The sequence below is a fragment of the Lactuca sativa genome, chromosome 6, assembly GCF_002870075.4.
Source record: "Lactuca sativa cultivar Salinas chromosome 6, Lsat_Salinas_v11, whole genome shotgun sequence".
NCBI classification, from domain to species: Eukaryota; Viridiplantae; Streptophyta; class Magnoliopsida; order Asterales; family Asteraceae; genus Lactuca; species Lactuca sativa.
Genome location: NC_056628.2, coordinates 897,251 through 907,519, shown reverse-complemented (window position 1 = coordinate 907,519; position 10,269 = coordinate 897,251). Strand labels below are relative to the sequence as shown.

The 10,269-nt window shown below is 33.6% G+C and overlaps 1 long non-coding RNA gene across 1 annotated transcript; it reads left to right on the top strand.

The window, feature by feature from the left end:
* The first annotated feature begins 244 nt into the window (after positions 1–244).
* On the top strand, positions 245–1,382 carry LOC128126570 (uncharacterized). Its single transcript, XR_008224534.1, has 2 exons — positions 245–279; positions 752–1,382. It is a non-coding gene; the product is annotated as an uncharacterized LOC128126570 (long non-coding RNA).
* The last annotated feature ends 8,887 nt before the right edge of the window (positions 1,383–10,269 follow it).

Here is a 10,269-nt window from a genome sequence, read left to right as displayed (position 1 = left end):
AATATACTATTATCGTATTAATTGAATAGTTTTTAATGGCAGGCTACGTCATCGACCTTTAGATCCACCAAAATTGGAAATATCTCCACTAAATTATGATAAAAGCAGTGGTATCAACGCAGAGTACTTGATTTGGCTGGTAAAACCTCCACAACAAATAGTAATAATCAACTCACAACACGTCTGCACCTTTTACATCGACTATCGCCCTCTCTATAAATACAATTCTAGGTGTTAACCTTTTACTACACCACAAATATACATTTCTAAACAATATATGTAAGTGACGCTTGAAAGCCTTTGTTTTATCTGCTATTGCTCGCTAAATCTTTATCATTTTAACTTTTCATTATGATTTTTTTGTTTATAATTTTATGGTTCATTGACTCCAGATTGTATAAATTAAGTTGTAATAATATCTATTGAGATGCATGCAATTAAAATTATAATTACAGATGATGTGTGTTTCCATGAGCATACTTCATATGATGATTGTTTAAATGGAGATTCAATTGATGGGTTGATCATTTGTCTTAAAAACATAGGTTTATATCGTAATTAACATTTTATTTATATATTCTTAAATAAATCTTACAAACTGAAATAGAAGGTTGAAGCCATAAGTGATAGACACGATGTTAAAACACAGAATCCCCATAGCTTATTAATCATTTTTGATATTTGTGTTTTTCACTTCTTTTGCAAAGCATTTACATACACGTGTTAATCAATTGCATATATCTCTTTACAGGATAAAAGGACTCTATCATGAAGAACATATCAGTAATACTTGTAGCGATGGTTGTGTTCCTTGCAATCCTTGAAGCTAACGCAAGTAGACCAACTTTGGAAGTGCGTAAATTGTTAGACTACAAGAAAACAGCCGTCCCATCCCCATCACATGATCGGGGCTCAGGTAAGAATGACATTCCTCACCTTGATATAAAGGAAGCGACATTCACAACGGATAAAAAGTGGAGTGGTGCAAGTGGCATGACGGAGAGCAATGGACAAGAAAAGGACTCAAGCACCGACACACATCATTACTTTCCTTGTGCTAAACAATCTCAATGTGGCAACGAAATCCATGCTTGAAAGAGAGCCATCACTTCTCTGGTGTTGATCGTCAATTGTAAGTTAATGAGTGTGATTGTAGCGAGCTTATAAATAGCCCCAATGTGACGGTCAAGCCTCTTTAGTTTCATTGGCATAAAGTTCCATATCTCTAAGTTGTGAGTTCGAAAAATCTATGAAATGCAATAGGTAAGTATATTTGTCATAATAAAAAGAAAGTTTGTGTAATGAAGAGTGTTTTTGGGACTTTCTCTATTGTAATATATTATAAAGTAAATTATAGAAATGGTCAAAAAGATCTCTCTCTCTCTCTCTCTCTCTCTCTCTCTCTCTCTCTCTCTCTCTCTCTCTCTCTCTCTCTCTCTCTCTCTCTCTCTCTCTCTCTCTCTCTCTCTCTCTCTCTCTCTCTCTCTCTCTATAGAGACTAATGGATTGTATAGGTTATAACAAAACATATGAATAAAGGATCCATAAAGGATCTATGTCTTCACAAATAATAACAACTATCATGAACATCAAGAACCTAGAGAAACCCTATTAAAATCGAAAATTCAAGAGTAGTGTTTATATATCTTTAGATTTATTATAGAAAATAAATCTCTTGATTATTTCCTTTGGTTCTTCAAAAAGCTAGCACAAAAAGTTTAGTGTCTCTAAAGGCTTATACCCAAACCATAGCAACTAGAAGACAAGAGGAGAGAGGAGAGATGACGTAAATTTCGGCTATCCTTTTGTTATCAGGTGTGGATGAAAATACAAGGCCAAAGGGTCATATTTATAGTTGCTCAATGAACCCTGGAAACTCTAATTTAAATAAAATAATATTATTTCAAATTACCCAATTATCCAATTTCTTAATTATATAAATGGTGGCTTTTAGAAACCCTAATCAAGGCCTCCAAAACTGTCCACCTATAGAAGGTTTTGAAACATCTCCATTGTTTAACTATTAAACAATTACAACTTACGTTCTTGCACCTTTAATTAATTTAAATTAAGTAAGAATTAAATCTAGATTAATTCTTAATTAATTGTTTCTATTTCCGTTTAATATATTAATCATATAATATATTAATAAATCATTTCCAATTAATTTAATATGCATATAATAAACTAAAAAATTATCCTCTTTCTCCAAATATCATTCTATTCAGTTATTAGGTATGATTACAAACCAAAAAGAATTTTGCTTCTAATTACAAGTTATACCAATTTAGTTATGAGTTTAGACACCTTAATCCAACAGTCTTCCACTTTGATAAGTCTATAACTACAATTACAAGTACAACCTTGAACCAAACAACAAAGTATACATTCCGAAGCAACTACCGAACTATGATTCAAATCAGACATTAGCCCTAAGATAAGTGATCATCTATCCATTCATTCTTCAAGATATCGTGTGGACATGAGAAATGGAATCCAATTAATCTCATTGTGTAAAATTTTGTTTATCGATTTCCCGATTTGTGATGACGTCATTAGACTACAAATTTAACACATTAATTTAGATCTGGCTGGGCCCAACACTATAATGTCAACACTGCTTGTTTCCTGTTATGGAAAAAGGAATGAATAAAACTTGACTACATAACTGTAACCTTTACTCATCAAACCATACATGACATTGTGTTTTATAACATCGTGTTACTGATGCATTTTCGCAACATCAATGCACAACCGGATTGTAAATTACAACGTATCTATTTTTGTTTAAAGAATATAATATATTATCGTCTTAAAATTACTCGTGATTGAATCCATGAAGTAATCTCTAAGCATGATTTTATCCAATACTCAAGATCTCTATTTTCGAAGTACTCATGAATATTGCAGCAATCCTATTTTATGCTCAATCTCTATGGACAATCTATAATCAATTCATGACAGTCTTAATTCACTACTTACTTCCAAAAGTATGAGCGACTGTGGAACTTTGAATAATGAAATTACTCTGGAAGTAAAACATGCAAAGTGAAACACAAGAGTAAATAATTGAAGAAGGAAGTAACGATACTCATAAATAATTCTCTATTATTCATTCACCAAAATCAATTACATTTATTCTGTTACAAAGTCTCAAACTGTCAATTAACTAATAAAACTAATACCATATCTTAAGCCAATGCTCCTAGCATGTTGGTTGTGCTTGACCCTATGCAGAGCCTTCGTGAAAGGATGATGCAACGTACAAAAACAAACAAAGATAAACAAGAATGAACCTCTTGATTCTAAAAGAATAACCAGGACAATCTCTTCAAAACCATGTTGATTCTACGAATACCGTGGGATTGGCTTCAAAATTTGGGTTAACACGCACATAATTTTGGGTGAAAATTGGAAGTTCATAATATTGATGATCGACCATTCAAATTACATCAGCAATAGTTAAATAAAAAGTAGAAGTTAAAACAGAAACCTAAAGGTCCATGAGCCAAACACAAAACCAAAAATAAAACCCAAAAATTAAGGAAAATAACAAAATTGCTCTTAACTTCATTCATAATGCGATTTTTGGACTCAAAACGGAGTCCCCTTAGTCACATGATTGTGGGCTTCTGGGAACGCAAGGCCCGATCCTCCACACTAGAGCCCGTATCAAAGGATCTGTAGGATTATCTTCCTATAAAACTCGTTTAACCGGGAGATACCCATCCTCAATCCTATGTCCGATCTAATGGTACTTTCTGACGATATGCTTAGACCTACAATGGTCTTTCAGTTGTTTGGTCACTGTAACTGCACCTTTATTATCACTGAATAGTTCTATTGGCTCTTGAATAGTCTGGACTACTTTGAGATCTTTGGTGAAATTCTTCAACCAAGCTGCTTCCTTCGATGCCTTACTCGATGTGATGTACTCTAACTCACAAGCAGAATCAGTCACCATAAGAGTCATATTAAAATGATATTGCTAAATAACTTATGATCCTAAGGGTCACACTAACAGCAACTTGATACAATTGGTTATTTATTAGAAATTGGTTTTAATAAATATTCATAAACTCTTATAATAAATTGGGAAAATATTTATTTCAAGGAAATAATTATTTTACAATGCAAGTAACACATTATTTCATATGGTATGAATTAATAAGTCATGTAAAACTTTTTAGACTAGTTAAATCCTTTTGTCTTTTAGCAAAAGACAACGTTTATATTTTATAAACTCTAGTTTTATAAAATTTAAACTTTCCATCTTTTTAAAGACATCATAGCCGAAACTCTTTTAGGTTAAGAGAGTTATGGTCTTTTAGTATGTTTATTAAAAAGAAATAGGTAAGGTGCATGCATAGGTGACAAGCTTGTCTAAATGGCTAGATGGATAAAGACCTTAAGGTAATGGTTCTACTTTATAACAAGTAGAGAAGGCTTAACACTTCACTCTTCCCTTGTGATTTTCTGCCAAAATATCCTCCCATCTCTCACTCTCTTGCCTTCTTGCAAAGCATTGAAAAGTTTGAAGAATACTTGCAATCTCTCTTTAAGTCATACCTTGGTTTATGTCTTAATGCTCAAGAGTTGTAACTAGCATTATTTTCAAGTTGATTATTGTTGGTATCTCAAGGGTTCATCCTCTCTCCATCAACTTCCAAGCTTCCCTAGAGGATTCAAAGTGCTTCAAAGGTTGTTACCGCTTCTTCCTTCTTTGGTTGTGTTTTAAATCTTTCTTCTACTTGCAAGATGATCCTTGGTGGGTGATAAAATGTTTATGTTATTTATAAAACTCAAGTCTTCCATTTGTCATTATTTGTAGTTTTTGAAACTAGTTTTTAAATAAAACCCAACAATTAGTATCAAGAGCCACCTTGCAAGTTTGGTCAGATTTTTTTGAGTTATGGAAATCTTAGTTTTTGGATAATATGAATAACTTGTTTTTGTATAAAAACAAGTTCATACATATTTTCTTTGACAACTTTATAGTTGTTATTTTATGTGGCAAAAACTTAGATGCATTTTTTGTCACTTAAAGTTGTCTTAGAAAAACAAAGTTTGATTTTTGTTTATATGTATTTTAGAGTGCTTAAACAACCCTTGGACCATTTGTGTTTTTGTTTGTGTGATTTGGTTGAAAATTGTTTGTAATATTCTTCTATTCATAAAGTATGTAATAAAAGTAGCTAGTTTTATTCTTGCTACTTTTTTATGTAATAGATCAATTTTAGACTAGATTTATTTTATGAAAAATATAACAAAATGAAGATGGAGGCCATTTCTTGAAGAACCATGGAGACCCACGGTTTCATAAAGATTTTATAAACGTTCGAACTTTTATAAAGTTTTTATAAAATTGAACAAAGTTGGTTGTCATTGCAAGTGGGAGCTTGAAGATCACACGAAGAACAAGTTGTAATATTTTGTCCCTTTGTCCCTTAGGAAGGACTTAACACTTTTGTGTTGGCTCATAAAAGTGTTACATATTTTAAGGCTTGTTTATGTCAAATGCATGCTATGACATCCCCATTTTTATGGCCAGAAAAGACCGATTTTGTTTATGCTTTATAAAAATCAGAGTACTTCTTTTCATAAAAATGTTGCGCAATTTGTTCCCAGAAAAATACGATAAATACGTTATCAAAACATTTTCGAAGAAACGTATTTTATTCATTTTAAAATGTTTGGGATGTCATTGTCAATACAGGAACATAAGCATAAACGGAACTTACATTTATTTACACTAGTGATCTACATCTCTTTAATCTCTCAGTGTAATGTCACTTCATATCGACACCTGTGATATAAATAAACTGAGTTTGTCAGGTTGGGAAACCTGGTGAGTACATAGGTTTTCAACCCACAATAATATAATTATTATGTTTGATCATCAAACAGTTAACCCAATTACCCATCCCTATTATCTTCTTTATTCTTAAGGATCTACCCTAAGAATCAGCTATTTCTTGTTCATTCATTCCTAAGGAGTATCCTAAGGAATATGTACGAATTCCATCGTTGTAAATGACACATCTGTCAAGCAAAACTGCTAGTTCTGTCACTTAGGCGCAGTTGCCAAAATTGTGACATTCTCTATGGGGCGCATCTGTTGGAATAGTCCTTTTAGGCGCATCTGCTGGGGTTATGAGGTTCTCTATTAGGCGCTTCTGTCGGTAGAGTCCCTTAGGCGTAGGGCTGTTCAGTATTCGGATAAAACCGAATTATCCAATTGGACAATTTGGATTGGACTATTTGGTTCGGATATTCGGATTTTTGGATTGGTTTTTCAACAAAACCAAATTATTATTTTGGATTTTGGATTGGTTTTGGTTTATAAAATAAGAACCGAATAGTCCAAAAAAACCGAATAAACATTTATTATTTATCTATTTATAATATATATTTATAGTTATTTATTAATTTTGTAATTTTTTTGTTCAAATAGATACAAAACGTTTCACCCGATAAAAAAAACATTAATATGTATTTTCTCTCAAAAGTTTTCTATCTATAAAATATTTAACTATAATATATCTTTTATTAGTTGTTTATAAATTTCAAATCACAACTAAATAATTTGTCTTTGCTTCTTGTGTAACGTTGGTAATATTATAACTATATATCGTTTTAAAATGTTTCGGTTTTTGAAAACCGAATTATAAAAACTGATCCAACCGAATTGTAATTGGATCGGATCGGATCGGATTTGAATTTAGTTTGGATTATTCGGATCCATGTTTTGAAAACCGAAATCAATTTGGATTCACTTGATTGGATCGGATCAAACCGATCCATCCAAACGAACACCCCTACTTAGGCGCATTTGCAATCGTTTTATTGACAGTATCGTTTTCGAGAGTCCACTCGCAATACATATTTCAGAGTACACCGGTGAACACATCTTTCACAACACCTACAGGTTGCGAGCCTGCTAGTGTTCCACTGGACTGTCTAGAGTAGTCTGTGGTTGTCATCCATACTCTGCTGAATGACGGGGCCATCATTTGGGAAAAAGGCTTCTCACATCGTCCACTTCTCACCCTCACATGACGGTCTATTTCACCTCTCAACTCATCATCCAACTCATATTTCATCTATTGCATCTACCCATGTCTTACCCCAATATTTTCGTAGATATAAAATACATATACAGTTTAAATCATTTAAAACGTGTATAAAATCGTTCATCAAGCATAGACAGCAAGTACTCAGGTAATATGCACACATAGCACATAAATTATAGAAATACTTCATATCTATATGTAAGATGAAAGTAACTATGCACTCACCCGATAAGGTGGTGACTTGGCACTTGGACAGCACTTCGTTATATCAAAACAATTTCCTCCGACAAAACCTAGTATCATTACCACTAGGGTTTAGTCTAACGTTAACCGCGAATAATTAATAGTCTAGCTATTATTATTATTATTATATAAGCATTAAATAACACTCTATATAACTTATAATAATAGCCCAAATAATTATTTTAAGGACCTAATAACATTACTATACTTATTTGAAAGTTATATTAAAAATAATGTAGGCGTAGCTCACTTACAGCGGGTTTTAAAGAAAACAGGGCTCCGTTTGAGCAGCGTTCCCGAGCCGAAAAGCTCTTTTTCTTGGAGTCGTCTGGCGCTCCGGGACTGACCTCTAGCACCTAGGAGGTGCTAGGGAAAGGGGAAGATGGTTTGGAGGTAATGGGAGAGAAAGAGTATGAAAGGTGTGAGTTTTGGGGGTGATTTACACCTCAATTTATAGGTTGTCTGGGCTAATTCATGTCGTGAAAAAGGGTGTTCACGTCGTGAGTTTTGCGTAGACTCCAAGGCGAAGCCTGGTGTTGACAAGTGGCGTCGGACGCAGGTAAAATAGCCAATCTTTAAAAATTCATAACTTTCGCATACGAACTCCATTTTTGACATTCTGTATATCCACACGTAGGTAAAAACAAGATCTACAACTTTCCTTTTTGAATCCATTGGCTAATTCTCAACCGATTTTAAATTTAACAGTAGGAGGAGATTAGACTGTTAAATGACCGTGAAGAATTCGTAACTCCTCCATATGGACACCGTTTGCGTCTGTCTTTTTACCGTTGAGTTCCTATTAATGAGATCTTCAACTCTCATTAAGGTTATGTAAGCCAAAAACCGCTCGAACTAAAATTCGAGTTTCGGGCTGTGCACTGTTATGCCAAATCTTAGAAAAATCATAACTTCCTCATACGAAGTCAGATTTGAGCGTTCTTTTTTTGTATGTTCTCGGATTAACATATACTACAACTTTGGTTTAGATCACTAAGGCTAAAAAGTCCTCCATCGTAAATTCACTATTTACGTCTCCCGGTGCCGTGCCGGTTTTGCTGTAAAACTTCAACGGGCCATAACTTCTTCGTTATAACTCGGATTTCGGCGTTCTTTATATGTACGGAACCCTTAAGACATATTCTACAACTTGGTTAAGACTATTTATTCTAAATAATCATTTTTCGAAAAGTCATTTTCGACCCCTATTATCTCTAAATTGACTAGCCCGGATCTACGGGCATTAAACATGCTTATGTAGTTTATTTTTCAAGTAAATATTTTGTGTGGTTGATAATTTAGTTTTTTATAAACCCAAACTATTTTTGCACAAAATAAACATCACATGGAGTTTGGATTTCAAAACATAAAATATGGACGTTGGATGTAACATATTCTAACCATAAAATAAAAACCGGTTTTATAAAATTGTTAATTACGATAACTTTTGAAATATTGAATTATAAGTGTAAAAATCATTTTTTATAACTTAGTCAAACTCTAAAGTATTATTTAATAAAATGAAGTTTTATTAAATAATATTAAAAGGTTCTACACGGCTCAAACACAAACTTAATACTAGGTATTAATTTTAAAATTGAACCAAGCCGAAATATAAAAACCGGCACTACAAGAAAAATACCCTTTTACGACGCGCAAACCACGACACTCATTGATTGATGTTACGCAATAGAGAGTGACATTAAAAAAGTGTCATCTCTTCAAAAATTTTAAGGATTTATGTCACGCATTATTGCGTGCCCTTAAATTAGTGTCTAAAAAGGAACACGGAGGGCACCTATAATAAAATGCGTGTCGTCTAAGGATGTCGCTTTATAAATTTTAATGGAACGCGCGTTCCATCGTTTAATAACCAGGGGGGAAAATGAAATCCTTAAAAATTAAAAACCCCGCCTTCCTTTTTTTCTCCTTTCCGTCTTGCCCTAATTATCTACGCTCCTTCTTTCCCCCTCCCAACATTGACTGCCGCTACTTCTTCTTCCCTCGCACTTCTTTGGGACTTACGGATTTTCGGCTCTTCACGCAGACAAAGACGACGATAGAATTAAGGGAAGGAAGATTGGAGAGATTCCAGCAGATACACATTCACATCCCTATTATGCGATTTTATTAGCAAAAAATCAAGTCCACAATCGAATTAGGTCGTCCAAGGTTTTCTAACCCTATATTTTTGTGAAATTTCAAGCACATCTCTCTAAACAGGGATGAGGATGGAAAAAGACAGGTTGATCTAACCACTTGAACATTCAGGTTACGTTTTGACTCTTCATGATCTCTCTCTCTCTCTCTCTCTCTCCCCTGATATTGTTACCGCTATCGCCACCCCCTCTATCGCTCAGATTATACCTTCTTTCAAGATGAGAAACCTTAACTCTATCATGTCATCACCATCAAGCCAACGAATATGTTTCTACCTTATGTATCAAGCCGCACATCGGTTGAAGCTTAGTCATCTGAGAAGTTGACTAGATTAAAGAAATGTTTTTTTGTTTTGAGGATACTTCTAAATTATAGGTACGAATTTGTTTCATGGTTATTGAATCGTTTTTAGTGCATTGTTGGTTCTGTTCAATGACTTTCTTATTAAATGGAATTTTATTTCATTTTGCACGCCATGTGTTCGATGAAATGTTCGATTACAAAGGTACATGAAGCGATGCTTGCTATATGTTTTTTATTCATTTCAATAGGGTTTGATTATTTGATAATGCCCTTCATGAGTGATGATCAGACCCAAGTGAGGCTGAAATATTTGCTTATTAATGTAATAAATTTTAAAATTAATTGTTATGGCAGGATGAATACTGATCAACTTAGTCAAAAGTTGAAGGTGTTGTTAGAGTTGCAGTTGAAACTGAAGTTCTACCTGATCCTAATAAACTTTAGAAGGTTTGTGTCCCATTATTGGTGTTTGATCATCTACACGTGCCCC